Genomic DNA, 19,686 nt, shown 5'->3' on the forward strand with positions numbered 1-19,686 from the left:
GGAGCCCAGACAAAAGATGAACTGATTCAAGAACATTTGTTTAAAATGTTGTCTCTGCTCGAAGAATAATAATGTTTAAAATAAAAAAATTGACGAAAACTGCTTGTCCATATTAAAAAAATGACACAATCTATATGAATATTATGATTATATCAGACGATGGACAATCCCGAATTCCCAATGACCTCATTTTCAAAATCCGTAATGTAACCGCTCTTCTGATTTGCTGAGACAGACTGTCACTCAATGTTATGTTGGGATAAACACAATCATAATTATAATGTGATAGATCTAGAGAAAGATCCATAGCACTAGACTAGTACTAGTATGAATGCCATTCGCACAGTTAATAACGAAAATTCATGCGTTTATCATTGCCGATAATGCAATATATTATGAGACCAATAAGAATTGTATGTAAAAAAAAAAAAAAGTTGCCTAAATTTTTGTGGCCCGAATTTTTGGCTGGCCCTAAGGCACATGCCTTGTCTGCCTAATGGTTAATCCGGCTTTGATGACCGTGAGGTGGAGCAGTAAGTTCTACTCTACCGAACACCCGGAATTTAGATCGTACCTTTCGCAAAACTCTGATAGGTACGGGTCCCTTACCGGACCGTGAGTCGTCTATAATTCCACCATGTGGTACAGGGTTATTTGCCAATCTTCAAAATACCTTGAGCTCCACGTGGCGAGTTACCGAGTACTCACACCCTCGACGGCCCTCGTAAGAGTCGAGCCGTTAGCGTACCCGACCCGTGCGCAACCCGAGCGGACGGTTGCCGAAGTTCCGTCGGTCCAAATGTACATTTACAGCAGCAACAGCCTTCTTATTCACCAACACGCATCATGCTAAGCCAATGGAAGAAACACAGAAACAAGCTGATACATTGAGCAAATGGATTTATTTCTAATGGGAGAAAGGGGGAGCACGCAAGGGCAGAGTTATCACGACTAATAGAAATGAAATGCAAATAATGTACAAGGCACTTAACAGTTGCTACTTAAAGACGGGCGCGCGCGCACACACACACACACACACACACACACACACACACACACACACACACACACACACACACACACACACACACACACACACACACACACACACACACACACACACACACACACACACATTTTATATCTTCTTCCCCGAGGTCAGACAATCGCCCTCTGAGGCGGCCTCCCATCTCATTGGCCGGCGTGTCGTGAGAACATCGCCTTCTGAGGCAGCCTCCTCTCTCATTGGCCAGCGTGTCGTGAGAACATCGCCTTCTGAGGTGGCCTCCACTCTCATTGGCCGGCGTGTCATGAGAACATTGCCTTCTGAGGCGGCCTCCACTCTCATTGGCTGGCGTGTCCTGAGAACATCGTCTTCTGAGATGGCCTCCACTCGCATTGGCCGGCGTGTCGTGAGAACATCGCCCTCTGAGGCGGCCTCCACTCTCATTGGCCAGCGTGTCATGGGAAGACCAAACTCTGTGGCCTGATTGGACAAGGGGCACGCCCCTGCCTTCCTGGGTGGAGTCTCGATCTGAGTTGATGGAAATCTCCGCCCACGTACGTGGTCGAACGCACGGAGGCAATGGCGTCAGTGTGAGGAAGTGAGGTGAAGGTGAGGATGATGCAAACAAATCTCCGCAGCACACACACGTAGTTCCCGTTAGACACAGATAGGGGGGCCCTAACTATAAACACACACTTACCTATATAACTGTTCTATAGATATAAGGTATATTTATATATATATATATATATATATACATATATGTATAAACATATATATATATATATATATATATATATATATATATATATATATATATATATATATATATATATATATATATACACACATACGTACATACATTTTTATTTTTTATTTTTTACGACATATTTTAATGATTAATTAAATTTTAATATATTTCGTTTTTGTATGCATTGACGAGGCTCGTATGAGAGCTAACACACAATGCACAGCAAGGGCAGAGGGGCATGAGACAAGAGGGGTGGGAGAGAGAAGGACAAAACAGTGGGGAACAGAGACATTAGGAAATCTATTGAAGGGAGAGGGATGGGGCAGGGAACACGTGGTATACAAGATGGATATTACAGGGATGTTTAGGTAGGAAAGCAGGGAATTTTAAGGAGGTGGGTTTGCGGTAGATTAACGGGGGTAGAAAAGATCGAGGTTTTGGATGGAGGAAAATAAGAGGTGATGATGAATTGCTGTTTTGAAGGCCTGGAGGGAAGAATGGGATTGAACAGATTGAGGGAGTTTATTCCAAAGGTGGGAAAAAGAGGAATGAATGAGTGAAGGTGGGCAGTGATTCGTGATTTTGGTAGTTTTACCAGAAGGGGGTTGTTCGCGGACCTTGAGCGCCCTGCAGAAATATGGTGGGGACATATCGCAGACAGAGCAGTGGGGTGAGACTGGAGAGGAGACGGTAGAAGACAGAAAGACCACTGACATGCCTGTGATTAGAGAGTGAGAGCCCGAAAGACTCAGCCTCATATGTATTTTTAAATACGTGTTTCAAGAAAAAAAATTCCTCTTCTTCCAATTCTGTCTTTCAAGGCTTTCAAGCTTGAAGAAGTAGAAATGGGGAGGAAGAATTTTCCAGCATTTTCTTCCCAGAACTTTCTTGATGTTGCTAAAATAAATAAATACAGTACTTCTCGAATATCGAATTAAATAATATGTAATTTAATTTACCTCTAATCAACTGAACTTACCTAATTAATTAAGCACCATCCAAAAAAGGGCCACATCGATAGAGTTAGAATCCCAAGAGTCGTCTTGGTAGAAAAACCGCATTTCAAGTCTCCAAAATATACCCAACTTTCAAAGTCTCCAAGGTATAACCACATTCCTGTTGAGGCTCCAAGATAAGATATGTATCACATTGTGAGTTATCAAGCCAAAACCCACATTCCAAGTCTTCAAAAATATAACCTTCTATCCAAGGTAAAACCATAATTTCCAGAAATATTGTGGGTTTCCGTGATAATCACATAGTATAACTGTAGACCATCAGGAAAAACTCCATTTTTCCAATTTTTATAGGTTTCGGTGATAGATCTCACATAGTGTAACTGTGGCTCATCAGGGAAAACTCCATTTTTCAAAATTTCAGAAATTTGTGTCTCCTTGGTAAAACTTGTATTCTGGCTCATCAAGGTAAAACTTGTTCAGTGGGTATTGTCTTGATAACTCACAATGAGTACCATCAATTTAGAACTCTTTTTCATGATTCTGTGGGTCTCCTCGGAATCACTCTTTGGCTGGGTCATCAAGATAAGTTTGTTCTGTGGGTCTTGGTCGCTCACAAGGTCTTCAACCAAATCAACAATTTCATCCCAAGTTGTGTCAAAAGTAGTATTTTCATTTTGCATCTCGGATACAATTTCCTGTGAGAGAAAATATTGATGTATTAATTAAGTGGTTTGATTATTAAATGATTATATGTTTAAATCAAACTCTGTAAATACGAAAAGAAAATCTTACCTCAATAGATAAGAGGTTTAAATCCAGTTCATCAATTTGAAGATTTAGTTCCATACAGGTAGTAGGACTCCAAGAAACTCTAGTCATCTCATTTGAGGTCAGCACAGTAGTCCATTCTCAATGAAAGTAAAAATACGTTTACATTTAGCCTGTGTTGCAGCCCTTTTTTTTTATTTTTTTTTTTGTATACCTTGGTCGAGGCTCGTATGAGAGCTAACACACAACTCACAGCAAGGAGGCATGAGACAAGAGGGGCGGGAGTGGAAGGGACAAAACAGTGGGGAACAGACACATTAGGTGAACTGTGGAAGGGAGAGGGATGGGGATGGGACGGGGAACATGGCGAAGAGAAGATGGACATTTCAGGGACTTTCAGGAAGGAAAGTAGGAGAAATGAAGGAAGTGGGCTTGGGTGGATTATCGGGGGTAGAAAAGATCGAGGATTTGGATGGGGGAAGATAAGAGGTGGTGGTGAACAGCTGTTTTGAAAGCCTGGAGGGAAGAATGGGAAAGAATAGAGTGAGGAAGTTTATTCCAAAGGCGGGAAAAAAGAGGAATGAAAGAGTGAAGATGAGCAGTGATTCGTGACTTTGGTAGTTTTACCAGAAGGGGGTTGGTGGCGGACCTTGAGCGCCCTGTGGAAATGTGGTGGGGACAAATCGCAGAGAGAGCAGGGGGGGCAAGGCTGGAGAGGAGTCGGTAGAAGACAGAAAGACCACCGACCAACCTGCGGTGATTGAGTGAGAGGCCCAAAGACTCAGCTTCATTGCGGGAGATGCCGATGATCTTAAATGCCCTGGTTTCGACAGCGTGAAGCCGAGAAAGGTGGGAGGCAGGAGCACCAGCCCAGAGGGGAGAGCAGTACTCCATTAGGCTACGGACAAAAGCTTTGTAAGTGGTCAGGAGCTCAAGAGGGCCGAGGAAGGACTTAGCACGACGGAGGATTCCCAGTCGGCGACTGGCTTTTGAGGCGAGGTTGGAAATGTGACTTTCCCAGGAAAGGTCATGGCAGATAGTGAGACCTAGAAGCTTGAAAGAAAAGACTTCTTCCAGAGGATTGTTGAGAAAGTGGATGGGGGGTTTTGTAAACGGTCCTTTCGAAGAGACATAGTGAGAGTGTGAGATTTGTCTGGATTGAAAGACATGTTCCACGTGTTGGACCAGTTTGTGATTTTATCCAGATCTGCAGTGAGCGAAGAAGCTGCTGCTTGCCGGTCTGAGGGATGACAGATGGTACGGCAGAGGGTGGAGTCATCGGCAAAGAGAAATAGAGGATTTTCCAGAGAGTCCGAGAGATCATTGATGAAAACCAGAAAAAGAACAGGGCCCAGAACGCTACCTTGAGGAACTCCAGCCTGCACAGGAAGAGGGGATGAAAGAACTCCATTTAGGGCCACACGTTGACTGCGACAGGAGAGGAAGTCTGCGAGCCATGAGTGGAGATGGCCTTGAATACCATGGGAAGAGAGTTTGGTGAGTAGGGCAGGGTGCCAGACTGTGTCAAAAGCACGTGATATGTCCAGGGATACGGCTCGGATTTCCTGTCTGGCATTGAGGACCTCCTTCCATTGATGGGAGAGCAGAAGCAGCATATCCAGGGTAGAGTGACCTGGTCTGAAACCAAATTGATGATTGGAAATCAAGCCATTGGAGAAGAGGAAGGATTTCATATCTGAGGCAATGATGGATTCCATCACCTTGCTGATGATTGGGAGAAGGCTGATTGGTCTGTAGTTATAGGGATCTGTTTTTGCACCTTTTTTATGCAGGGCAGTGATGCTAGCAGATTTCCAAGCAGATGGCAGATGACCTTGGGCAAATGAGAGGGTGAATAGAACAGAGAGAGGGTGAGCAAGAGCAGAAGAGCAGGCTTTGAGGACACGTGGGCTGATGCCGTCTGGACCGGTTGCAGAATCTGACTCGAGGTTTGAAAGCAAGCTCTCCACCTTGTCAGGAGAAAAGGATACAGAGTCCAGGGACAGTTGGGTGCGACTGGGTAAAGTGGGTAGAGATAGTGATGGGTTTAGGACACAAGATTTAGCTGCAAACACCGAGTTTAGACATTCAGCTTTATCACGTGTGGAATCAGCAGTGCGGCCATTTGAGGTAAGGGAGGGGATGGAGGGGGAACATACACCAGAAACAGATTTGATTAAACGCCACCAGGATTTTGAGGAGGGAGAGAGGTTTGAGAGTTCAGACTTGAGATGAGAAAGATGTTGTTTTCTGGCTCTCCTGAGGGTAGAAACACACTTGTTCCGAGCTTTGTGGAAAGAACTGAGATTGCCCTCAGTTGGGTTTGCTTTCCATGAGGCAAAGGCAAGTTGTTTCAGGACAACTGCCTCGCCACAAGCTTCAGTAAACCAAGGGCGGGAGGAAGGGTAAGACAACTGAACACGAGAGGGGATAAATCTGTGCATGAGGGAGAGCAAGTTTCTTTGAAAGAATTCCCAGGATGAGTTGATGTTTGAGAAAGTAGTGATAGGAGACCAGTCTGTAAGTTTGATGGCTGCTCGGAGACCCTGCCAGTCGGCTTGAGTGAAATGCCAGACTCGACGGCGGTGAGGTGGTTCTCTGATAACAGCCAGAGTGATGTCCACTTTAACAAGGACGTGGTCAGAAGAACCAATTGGAGCGAAGGAAGAGCAGCAGATATTGTCAGGGAAATTTGTCAAAATCAGATCCAGAAGAGATGGAGTACCATTGGTTGAGATCCGGGTCGGGAAGTTGACCGATTGAGTCAGTCCCAATGAGTCGCAGAAAGCTTTTGCCATGGCAGGTGAGAGAGGTACCCACACCTAGCCAACTGGCGTGATGACAATTGAAGTCACCACATAAGAGGAAGAGAGAGTTTGTATGAGAAGATAGAAGATGGTCCATGTTTTCGGATAGTGAGATGTAGATGGAGTCATCACTGTTCGGTGGACGGTACAGTGCACATATAAACATGAGGTGGGAGTGGAGGGGAAGCCGAAGCCAGAGGTATTCCTGGGGGTGTGGGGGAGTGAGAGCAGTGCATGGAGAGTGAGGAATAGAGTCTTTGATGAAGAGAACAACACCTCCACCAGGACGAGGCTCAGGTCTGTCATACCGTAAGAGGGAGTAGCCAGGGAGAGATACTTGGGAGTCAGACACGTCTTGGGAGAGGAAAGTTTCTGTTAGGCAGATAATGTCTGGTTTGTCAGTGGCAACCTGTATGGAAAGATCTGAAAGGTTTGAGCGAAGGCCCCGGATATTTGAGGTCCACACTTTTAATGAAGAGGAAGGGGAGGAGGCTTTGGGTGCAGGAGGTGGAGGGGAGGGGGAGGGTAGGACAAGGGACGAGGGGGGCAGGTAAGGAGGGTTGCTGAAGGAGTGTGGGGTATTGCAGAACAGCGAGGGGAGGGGGCCGAATGAGGAGAAAAGGCTCTGGGATGCTGGGGGGGAGGGGGGACAAGAGAGGGGGAAGAAAGCAGTTGAGGATTTGAGGAGGTGGCGTGAAATGATGGAGGTGAGAGGGCAGTGGAAGGAGGCAGGTTGGTGGATGAGAGGGGGGCTACTTTGAGAAGGAAGAGTGAGGGGGATGAAAGGTGGGAGAAAGGTGAGGGGGATTTTTGAGAGAGGTTAGAGGGAGGCTTGGAGGGAGAAGAGTGGGATGGTTGCTTTGAGAGTGAGAGTGAGGGGTGAGGGGGGTGAGTTGGCACTGAATTTGGAAAAAAAGAATGGTTGATGGAAAGCGAGCATCCATGGCAAACTGTGGTTTTTAAAAGTTTTAGGTCAGAGATGCGATTTAACACAATTCTTGAAGGGTGCAATGAAAGCGAATTCAGAGCATGGAGAGAAGAAGCGCTGTAATAGTTGGATTTTTTAGGCAAGGAATGAAGGAGAGCTCGAAATGAGAGCAGTCTGTTAAAATAGCAGAAGAGTAGTGCATTGTGAAACAGTAAAGAGTACCACATGTGTGAGAGAGGAAGATGAAGCATTATAAGATCGTTTTTGTTGTTAAAAATAATGTATGAGAGAGTTCAACAGATTAGGTCATGGAAGTGTAAAAAAAATAAATAAATAAAAATAAAAAAAAAATAAAAAAAATCGAGGAAGAAGACGAGGAGGAAGTTAAGAGGAAGAAGAAGAAGCAGAATCGGGAGAAGGGGAGAAGGTGAGCATGTTGTTGTTGTTGGGTGTATATATATATATATATATATATATATATATATATATATATATATATATATATATATATATTTTTGTTGTTAATATTAATATATGAGAGAGTTCAACAGATTAGGTCATGGAAGTGTAAAAAAAAAAAAAATCGAGGAAGAAGACGAGGAGGAAGTTAAGAGGAAGAAGAAGGAAGCCCTTTATATAAGAATGGTGGGTGTGGTTTCCTTGGGAATTTCCCAAGGCAAGCCTTGTGGGACAGGACCGAACTGGAAATGTAAGAATAGGTAGTCCTTCCAAAAGTGGGTGGGGCTTAGGAAAAGTGGGCTGTGCTTAGGAAAAGTGGGTGTGGTTTATGAAAAATTATATGCATCTCAAGAGGTGCTCAGAAATGAACATTAAGAGAGGTGTGTCATTTCATCCCTGCTCAATAAAGATAGTTAAACCAAGAACCAAGTTCAGGTAAACTTTATGGAAATGAGTTTTAGAAGAAAATTAAGTTATTCCCTAAAATAGAACATGAACAAATATTTGTTGGTTCGCTGTTTGAGTATAATGAGTAATACGATAATTTTTGTTGAAAAATAGAGGTGGTTAAAAGTGGCGAAAAATGGGGTTTTGGTGAAAATATGGTGAAAAAGGGAGGAAGATTTTGGAAAACTTCGGGGAAGAAAAGTCTCAAGTAGGCTCATAAAATAAGGGAAATTAGGAGGATTTTGGTGTCAGTCAATAAGTTTCCATAATTTTTCCCATTCACTTCCATGTAAATTTTTGGGGTTCCCCAGAAGCCCCAATGTCCTAATACTGTGCGGGGCTGGTGGGGAAGCCGGGAGGCTTCCTTTATCTCTGTTTCAGAGCGTTCTCTGTTCTCTCTGTTTATCTCTTTATCTCTGTTCTGCAACCTTATAATTTCGATTTCAGCTTCTTCCTATGCACAATTAGATTCCATGCTTGGTTTGAAATCCATGCTTTATTTTTAGCCTTTACAACTCCAATCTCACTGCAGCTTCTCTGTCAAATAATTAATTAAGTTACAAGCTTCATCGGTCCCTTCAAAGTCGATGCCATTCCCTTCTTCAGTTGTAAATCTGTATTTATCCTGCAATCCCACATCTCTGAGCTTTTCCACATCAAATTTCTTCCGCATTTGTATGGCTGTCCCTGCTTTCTTCAATTAATTTCCAGATGTGCAATGAGTAGTTGATGATCACTAAAGATGTCTGCTTTGGCAGCACCAACGCTCTGTACAGAGTATGGTCCCAATGGATACATGGATGGATGGGAGAAGGGTGGAAAACAGCCTAGCATGACCCTTGTCAAGAAACTGCTTTGGTAACACTGACACTCTGTAACAGAGTTCTGGTACATTGGATTATATCAGAGATGTTTAAGAAGTGCTTTGGAAAAGTAGTTTCATCGCAAGTTGTGGAGCAAGCTGTCCAACTAGCTTTTACCTTTGTTTGATGCAAGTGTTGGGAGGAGATGGAGCAGAGATGTGGACCAAATGTCGTTTACTTGTGTAGTAATTTGTGATAGTTCCATAATCTTTTTTCAGAACTGAATAAATATGTAACTGACTCAATTTCTATTTGAAATTGTTTTGAACTCCATGTCCTGCAAAAGACTAACACTGATTGTGTGCAGGTGATATACATCCTGTAAATATGGAATGCAGACAACACACCAATGATGATCCATCTGTCTCAGAGGCTTTAAGATATGTTTTTGTGAAGGAAGAGTCAGATGTTGATTTTATAAATGGCAGCAATGCCTGTTCTGCAACTGTTGAGCAAAAATGTAAAAAAATGAACATTTTCTTTTGAATTCAGAACACATGCAATTTTAGAAATAACACTAGAGCTTGACAAAAAAAACGGAAAATGACTTGTCATTCTTTGTTTTTGCAGAACAACCAAGACATCCTATTAGACAAATAAGATCAAGGTGCTGCTTGACAGAAGAGAAGTCTTTTTTGAAGAAACAATCACGAGAACAAGAGTCACTGCCTTTGAAATACAAGTGCACATCTGGTCAAAACATCACCAAAATTAATGTGACATTCAACAAACAGGAAAATATTCTCAAAAGTCAAATGCAATACAAATGTAATGTGTGCAGGATGGAATTTGTTTCACCGAGCAGTATCAAAAAACACATGATGTCCACAATGGAGAGCTCCATCACCAGTGCTCTGTCTCCGATAAAGCTTTCACGAAAAAAAAAAGCAGTTTGAGGATCCATACACGAGAACCTCTTCACAAGTGCTCTGTCTGTGATAAAGTTTTCTGTCATAAAAGCAGTTTGAAAATGCATATGAAAATCCATCCAGGAGAACGCCATTACAAATGCTCCATTTGTCATAAAGATTTCATTTCTAAACAGCACTTGAACCTCCATAGTATCACCCACACTGGAGACCGCTCACACAAGTGCTCTGTCTGTGATAAAAGTTTCTCACGAAAAAGCTACGTGAAGACACATATGAGAATCCATACAGGAGAACGCCCTTACAAGTGCTCTGTGTGTAATAAAGGTTTCATTGATAAAAACAGCTTGAACCTCCATCGTACCACCCACACAAGTGCTCTCTTTGTGATAAAGGTTTCTGTAAAAGAAACGATTTGAAAATAAATGAGGATTCATACAGGAGAACGTCCTTACAAGTGCTCTGTCTGTGATAAAGGTTTTACTGTAAAAGCCAGTTTGAAAATACATTTGAGGATCCATACAGGAGAATGCCCTTATAAGTGCCCTGTTTGTGATAAAGGTTTTATTTCTAAACAGAGCTTGAACATCCACAGTATCATCCATACTGGAGACCTCCCACACAAGTGCTCTGCCTGTCAGAAAGGTTTCTCACGCAAAAGTAATTTGAAAATACATATGAGGATCCATGCAGGAGAGAAAATGAACACAAAAGGAAGCAGATTGGATATGACACGAAGAAAAGAAAAATCAACAGCTATAGGAAATGCATCCAATGATAATTGATGAAAAAATTTGGAAACATCTCGTAAGGACGCCAAACTTCAAATGCCCAGGCCTGGATGGGATCCCAAACTACTTGGCTATAGCAGTGACATGCTCTCCACACTCACTATGCTTGAGAATTTAACAAACTCATCCAAGGGGAACAGCCAATGGATGAATGGTTTTTCTAGAAGGCAACACTATTTTAACCCTAGAGACAAGACATAAAAAAGTCCCATGATTGGTATTCGATCGGTGTTTCAGACTTGGGTTTTGGAAGGTGGTAATTGTTGTGAAAAAAACAACAAAATGTATTTTTACTTTTTTTATTGTATTATCTTACACGTGCTTTTTAAAATGAAATGCACTAGAAAAAAAATCTCATGCAAATTCGGTACTAATCCTTGCTAAATATAATTCGGGTCCAATTGACCCATCAACTGGATAGTAGGGTAGCGTTTTTTATTCGACTTTTCCCTCGAACCTGAATGAATAAAATTAAAAAACACCTTTTGGGAGCATCCATAAAATGTCATGCAAATAGCTGGTTATAAAAGTTATAGCACAACAAACATCGTACCGGGTCCAACCGGCCCAGATTCTGCACTTTCGGTTAATCCATACAGCAGCAAACTTTCATAAAGAGGTGCAAATGATGGATAGAACACAGGAAAACAAAAGAGAAACAATTGAAGAGGCATTCAGTCGAGGGTAAAACTCTGCCATGCAATGCATGATCCAGGAGAACTTATTAGACCCAATACATTTTTGAAATATCATGCTACATACATACTTTTTGCCCTATCTTTCATTGTTGAAGAATCACTTAAAATATTGAATATTTCTCGTTTCTGGATCCGGATTCGGATCTTCACCAAAATCTAATCAATTTGTCCTTGTCACTCACCCACTCCGCCGACCAAGTTTCATTCAAATCCGTCTGCAACTTTTGGAGGCATTGTGCTTTCTATCGGTTTAGTCCTTTGTCTCAATGGTGAAGAATCACTGAATCAGATCCAGATTCACATCTTCACCAAACCTGAAGCAATTCGTCCTAGGAACGTATCCACTAAGTTTCGTCCGAATCCGTCCACAACTTTTTGAGATATCTTGCTACATATTGTTTTTGGCCCCATTTCTCAAAGGTGATCAATCATTTAAAAAAACTCTACCAGCTGGATTCGGATTCAGATCTTCACCAAAATCTAATCATTTCAGCCATGTCAAACACCCAACTTGCCCACCAAATTTAATCTGAATTCGTCCACAACTTTATCAGATATCCTGCACACACACACACACACACACACACACACACACACACACACACACACACACACACACACACACACACACACACACACACACACACACACACACACACACACACACACACACACACACACAGAAACAGACAGACAGTGGTGAAAACATAATGAAACGGAACATCAAGAAGGAACCCAAATAAATAAAGAGCAAATATGGAGTCATCATGAGGAACCTGGATAGGATTTGGGTTTCAGCCGCTACTCCACAACCCTCAAACCCATGCAGGTGCAGCCAAGTGAGCCTTGCAGAAATATTTCTGCAATAATTCACTTCTCCTTGGAGAGATAGATAACAAAAGAGAGGAATAGAGAGAAAAAGAGATGAAAGAGAAGGAAACGAAACAGAATGAATGAAGAGAATTGTGAAAAAGGAATTAAAAAGAAATGCGAAAGGAACAAAGATGTCGGGAAGACCCCAGACATATTTTTCAGCAGTTACTCCCCAGGCTCCAACGCAGCAACATGTACAAACTATCAGAGGCCTGTCAGCAGGGAAGCACAGTCCACACAACATCAGGATATGGTGTAGAAGTGATTTTCCTTTTCAAACATCTGCCTTGACTTCTCAGTAAAGCATTAGAGTTGTTCCCAGTCTGATACAACAAAGGCTGTGAGCCCACATGACGCAGTGTTTTCATGAAATTGACTCAGCCTGTGAAACATGTAATTGAAAGAATTGAAATGGAAATGCATACATTTATCATATATTACAATCGCGTCTTGAACATTACATATATATGTGTATATATATATATATATATATATATATATATATATATATATATATATATATATATATATATATATATATATATATATATATATATATATATATATATATATATATATATAGGGAAAGTATACAAGATGGTAGTGAGACCAGCTATGTTGTATGGTTTGGAGGCGGTGGCGCTAACAAAAAGACAGGAAGCAGAGCTGGAGGTGGCAGAGTTAAAGATGCTGCGATTCTCGTTGGGAGTGACGAGGATGGATAGGATAAGAAATGAGTGTATTAGAGGGACAGCGCAGGTAGGACGGTTTGGAGACAAAGTGAGAGAGGCGAGATTGAGATGGTTTGGACATGTGCACAGGAGGGAAACGGAGTATATCGGGAGAAGGATGTTGAAGATGGCGCCACCAGGCAGGAGGAGAAGAGGAAGGCCAAAGAAGAGGTTCATGGATGCGGTGAGGGCGGACATGTGAGTGGTTGGAGTGTCAATGGAAGATGTGGAGGATAGAGCGAAATGGAGACAGTTGGTCCGCTGTGGCGACCCCTAACGGGAGCAAGCCGAAAGAGGAAGAAGATATATATATATATATATATATATATATATATATATATATATATATATATATATATATATATATATGTATATATATATATATATATATATATATATATGACTGTTTTTACAGCCATTTTTCCCTGCTGTGCAGGAGTTGGCTTTTTCTTGAGGCAATGTTTTTTTATGGCCGGATGCCCTTCCTGACGCCAACTCTGGTCGCCTCTTACGACACACAGGGATATGGTACACGTATTCTAACCGGGGCATACACCGGGACCAATACACTGGTACTCATTTTGCCGACCTTGGAAGGATGACAGGCTGAGTCAACCCCCTGGTGTTAGTTAATTCAGAAGCCAACAAGGCTTGAACTCAGGACCCTGGGATCCCAAGCCACCACCCTAACCACTAAGCCAACACTAGGCATTTTATATATATATATATATATATATATATATATATATATATATATATGTATATATATACATATATATATATATGTATATATATACATATATATATATATATACATATATATATATATATATATACATATATATATATACATATATATATATATGTATATATATACATATATATACATATATATATATATATATGTATATATATGTATATATATGTATATATATACATATATATACATATATATATATATATATATGTATATATATGTATATATATATATATATATATATATATATATATATATATATATACATATATACATATATATATATATATATATATATACATATATACACATATATATATATATATATATATATATATATATATATACATATATATATATATACATATATATATATATATATATATATATATATATATATACATATACATATATATATATATATATATACATATACATATATATATATATATATATACATATACATATATATATATATAAATATATATATATATATAAAAATATATATATATATATATACATATATATATATATATATACATATATATATATATATATATATATATATATATACATACATAGATACATAGATACATACACATATTAGGATCATTGGTATTTCACACGATGAAGCTGAGTCTTGGGGTCTCTGAGGCAGGTCGGTGGTCTTGGTCTTCGACTGACTCCTCTCTGGCCTTGCCCCCCCCACCCCCTGCTCCGTCTGTAATCTGTCCCGCCTATATTTCCTCAAGGGGCTTAAGGTCTGCCAAAAAACTCCTTCTGATGAAACTGCCAAAATCAAGAACCACTGCTCACTTTCACTCTTCTATTCCTCTTATTTTCCGAGCTTTGGAACAAACTCCCTCACTCTCGTCTTCAATCGCACTCCTCCATCCAGGTCTTCAAAACAGCTGTTCACCACCATGTAATATCTCCCCCCATCCAAAATATTGATATTTTCTACCCCCGTTAATCCACCCCAAACCCACCTCCCTCAAATTCCCTCTTTTCCTTCCTGAAAGTCCCTGCAGTATTATCTTGTTTACCCCTTGTACCCCACCCCATCCCTCTCCCTTCCACAGATCTCTTGTTGTCTCTGTTCTCCACTACTTTGTGCTTTCCTCTCCCACCCGTCTTGTCTCCTGCCTTTTGTGTTTCTGTGTGTTCGCTTTTACATGAGCCTCGACATGGTGTACAAAAAAAAACGTAACTAAGAAACATTCTCAACTCTTAATTTGCCAAAAATAACTAGATGTTATTCAAATAATACTTACCCTGCACAGTCTTGAGAAGGACTTGTTGCAAGCCAACTTTTCTGTTTTTTAAGGTTTTTTTCTTTGTTCCAATATGGCTGCAAAACTAGTGACTGTTATGATGTCGCTTTTGTCAAACGATATTTCCCATGGATAGTTGGTGAATTCGTTAAAGTTTTTCATTTATTGGTTAATCGGTTTAAGAGAAGAAGATTTTCAAAGATTTTTGTTGAGATCGAATATAGCTGCCTGACCGATAACATGTGATGTCATTTTCATCAAACTTTATTTTGGCTGTAAAAGGAAACTTCTCGTTCAGTCGTTTGTCTTGACTGTGATATAGACTATATTGGTAGGGAAACATGGGTTGCAACATGATCCGAGTAGTATGTATCTACTCCATCCCAAAAAGTACCGTTGTAGTGCTAATATAGTAGATGTGATCCAGTAAAGAACCTGAATCTGCGGTGGGCACTTTCACAAGTTGTGAGAAGCTTTTGGAGGACATAAACATGAGCAGTCTGGATGAGCTGGCTGCTGATAGTAGTCATCATTGAAGTCTCCCAGGACAACCGTTCGCATTGCTTGATAAGAAATGGTGGAAAGGTAATTGTCCAGCAGGGGCAAAAATGTTGTCATTGGAAGGTCTGGACATCGGTAGACAGCTACAACACACATCCGGAGATTGGAATATGTGTTTATCGTGACACTCTTAACTTCCAGTAGAGTAGGGTGTGACATGTTGGTGCTTTCAGGAAGTAGTGATGTGGCACATAATTCCACCATTGGATAGGTCTTGACTGCTGGTAGTGACATGGTCTAACCTGAATACCTGAAAATGCTCCTCGTTAAGGAAGAGGTTACCACCAACATGTGGGTGAGGTTTGAGGAATGTTTCAGTGAAACAAATGATGTCCACATGACTTATGGTTATATCACACTTAACATCTTCCTGCTTTGGAATGTACAAATGTACATTGATATGGCCTTTCTTGATCCAGTCCACCTTGGGTCGAGCCACAACCTGAGGTATTGGCTGAGGGGGCAGGCAGTTGGAAGCAAATCTTTCCATTTTGGATACAACAGGTGCACTGGCTTTGATGCTGATGGGATTAAAATTCTTGATGAAGAGACCTTCCAGTGACTTCACTCAACTAAAAGCTACATAAGCTTGACTAGCGTTGAATGTGTCCCTTCATGTCAACAACAATATGATGGAGTGTCAATCCCTGAACTTTGTGGATGGTGGTTGCCCTGGCTCGTACCAAAGGAAACTCTCTTTTACTGTCTTGTTTATTCTGATGTTGAACATGGTCTCATGCCAACTCATTGGTACAGCAGCTGGATGCTGTTCCCAGTAGTGACTTTGTGCAATAGTACTTGCACCAACTCTGGGATGATAAAACTTCAGCAAGATCAAACTGACATCATTGGTGGCTGTCTTGACAATGACTTTGACTGTTCCTCTGGTACCATTCACTAGGCCATCACTAACATTAATGTTGACAGTCAACAAGACATTTTTACACCAACAGATAAATGTAACTCACTAATTAGGCCTCAGTATTTGCTTTACTCTTGGGCATGGTCATGTTGAGCTGAGCAGTGTGCTTATCCTTTATTTTGTATGGTCAATGGCATAGGTCACAACATGCTGGTCAACAGGTGCAAGGTCTCTGAGCCTTCTGATATTCTGCTCCTCAACATCTTTGTTGAGTCGGTAGACATGGAGAGAGTCGTGTGGATAGTTGCGGTCACTGTCTTCAATGATCCTCGAGTTCTGAACATCCACGTCTTGCTTGGTGCATGTTGCTGTCCACATACGACAAATAAACTGGGCAATATCACACTTGACATCTCCTCTTTACCTCATGAGTTCATCCAGCTTGAGCATGGAGAATTCATCCTTCCAAAGAGAACCATATCTGTGAAGCCTAATTATTGAAAAATTCTCCAGGAGGAGGCGCTCCAATGATGAAAATTGTGGCCATTGGACCAACAATTGCAGAGAAATTTTGTCATACTGAACGGATCAAACATTGCACTTGTTGAATGATGACGTCATAATGAAGGCACTGATGACATCATCATTGACATATCTTATTCCCCATGGGGAGTACTTGACAATGAGCCATGTTTCAATTTTATTTCCTTCGAGCAGTTTCGGAGAAAGAGACATGCAAATTTTTTTCAGTTTTTCCAAGATGGCGCTTGTACCACGTGACTGATGACATCATATATAATGGAGCAAATGTATGTGATTATGCTTATCTACTCTTCACCCATTGGCTGGCCAGCTGACATGACATCACCCAAAATTGTAACATGAAATCCTTAACCAAAAGTGCCCAGAGGACCCCAAAGACAGCCCCCCCACCAGAGGACTCCAAAGACCCAGAAGACCCCAAAGATGCCGAAGACCCCCAAAAGACCCTGAAGATGCCAAAAGACCCAGAAGACTCCAAAAATCTTGGCTCCTGCTGCCCTTGTGCGTTTCTGTGTTAGCTCTCATACGAGACTTGACAGTGTATACAAAAAAACAAACAAGGGACCCCAAAAATACCCGAAAGATGCCAAAAGACCCTGAAGATCCCAAAAAACCCCAAAAGACCAAAAATACACTGAAGACCCCAAAGACCGTGAACCCCAAAAGGACCCCAAAATAACCCAAGGACCAAAAATACCTGAAAGGACCCAAAATACCCAAAAGGCCCCAAAGACCCCAAATATCCACAAGACACAAAAAACCTCAGAGACCCAAAATACCCCAAGGACCCAAAAGACTCCAAGGAACAAAAAGACCTGATGGACCCAAAAGACACTATGGGACTATCACAGACCCATGGAAATTCTGCATCATGTAAAATATGACTTCAGGTCCCTAACCCCCCACACCACAGCCACACACAATCACATCTCCTTAACCCCTCCCCGCCCCTCCCACCACACCCAAACTCTGTGCTCCCCTCCCCTTTTCTTCAAATCCTCAAACCCCTCTGTTGTGATAATAAAGTGCCATACTGTAATTGGCGGCAACGGTAATTGGGCGGATGTGGCAGCACTGTATATGAAGGTCAATGGCTGGTGTTGACACGTATACCACGTACTCCGTGGAAAGTCATGCTGGAACAGTAATGGTATGTTATATACTATATTAGGAATAATGTACTCTGAGGAATGTAATTGGTGTTAGAGTATGGAGTTTAACTTCGTTATTATGTGATGCGTATGTGGTATTTGCCTTCAGTATTATGTGTACAAGTTATTGTATTTTGTTATTCTTACCCTATGTATATTTATGTTGTTGTAGATATGCGTATGGGTTTTGTGAGAATAAAGCCGATCGAAAAGGTCTATTGTTGATTACTACAACAATAATTTATTCTCACAAAACCTACCTGGTTGGATTGGACCAGAAGAGCGCCGAGGCCTACACTGGAATGGAGCGTTTGCTGAGACCAGAGAGGCTGGATTCGGATCCCAGTTCACCCACGGCGGCACAAAAATGGAAACACTGGTTGAAGACGTTCGAAAACTTCCTGGGAGCTCTACCACAGGATAATCTGGATAAGATGAGTATGCTTACAAATTTTGTCTCACCAAGACTATACGAAACTATATCAGAGTGTACCATTTATGATGAGGCTATCCGTACTTTACAGTCACAGTACGTAAAGCCCACTAATGAAGTGTTTGCACACCATCGTCTTGCAACTCGCCGTCAGCAGGTCAGAGAGTCCTTAGATGAATACCTTCTGACTCTGAAAACGTTAAGTAAAGAGTGTAACTTTGGGGCTGTAACAGCAACTCAACATTGCGAAGAATCCATCAGGGATGCCTTCATTAGCGGCCTGCAGTCACCACTGATCAGACAACGTCTATTAGAGAATAAGACTTTAGATTTAGCTACCATGTTTGATCAGGCGAGATCTCTAGATTCAGCCCAAAGAAATTCAGAATCTTATTGTGTTATTCAACCCTCCCGTTCATTGGGTGCTGCCTCATCCAATCAGAATACCGGTGAAGTGGAACCCACAACTGTAATGGCTGCTACGGGTGTTAAATGTTTCTTTTGTGTTTTTTTAAAACACCCACGTGTAAAATGTCCGGCACGAGAGGCTGTGTGTCATAAGTGCCAGAAAAAGGGTCATTTTGCTAAGGTGTGCTGTAGTACTTCATCAGTAGCTACTGGTGCTTGTGCAACTTCCTCTGATCAGGCAACGCTAGCGGCTGTGTCTTCTGCCGCTGCCCCAGGGGTGTTATCAAAGGCGGTTGTGAGGGTCACGCTCAATGGAGTGGAATTGGATGGCCTTATGGATAGTGGTAGTTCAGAAAGTTTTATCCATCCCGACCTCGTTAAGTGCCATTCCTTAAGTGTACATCACACCCGAGGCAATGTTTCCATGGCATCTACTTCCTTCACCGCTCAGACATCAGGGTTCTGTCGAGTCAATATCAAAGTAAACGGTCGGTGCTACCAAGATGTGCGTCTGTCCATACTCCCTCAGCTGTGTTCAGATATAGTTTTGGGCCAGGATTTTCAGGGACTGCATGATAGTGTTACACTGACATATGGAGGTAGTTTGTCTCCTCTTGTTATCTGTGGACTCAGTACACTGTGTGTTGACCCTCCAGAACTGTTTGCCAACTTGACAGCTGATTGTTATCCTGTTGCTGCTCGATCACGCCGGTACTCTCCCGATGATCGTAAATTCATTGAAAAGGA

The 19,686-nt window shown here is 41.5% G+C and overlaps 1 protein-coding gene and 1 pseudogene across 1 annotated transcript in view; one reads left to right on the forward strand and one right to left on the reverse strand.

Moving 5' to 3' along the window:
- Positions 1-19,686, forward strand: part of LOC147028128 (uncharacterized) — a 145,152-nt gene that overhangs the window by 75,579 nt on the left and 49,887 nt on the right. The gene's annotated exons all lie outside the window — the stretch shown is intronic.
- On the reverse strand, positions 2,383-3,595 carry LOC147028129 (uncharacterized; annotated as a pseudogene).

Source organism: Eptatretus burgeri, chromosome 4 (genome assembly GCF_056783735.1).
Source record: "Eptatretus burgeri isolate ZD-2024b chromosome 4, Ebu_testis_v1, whole genome shotgun sequence".
Classification (NCBI taxonomy): Eukaryota; Metazoa; Chordata; class Myxini; order Myxiniformes; family Myxinidae; genus Eptatretus; species Eptatretus burgeri.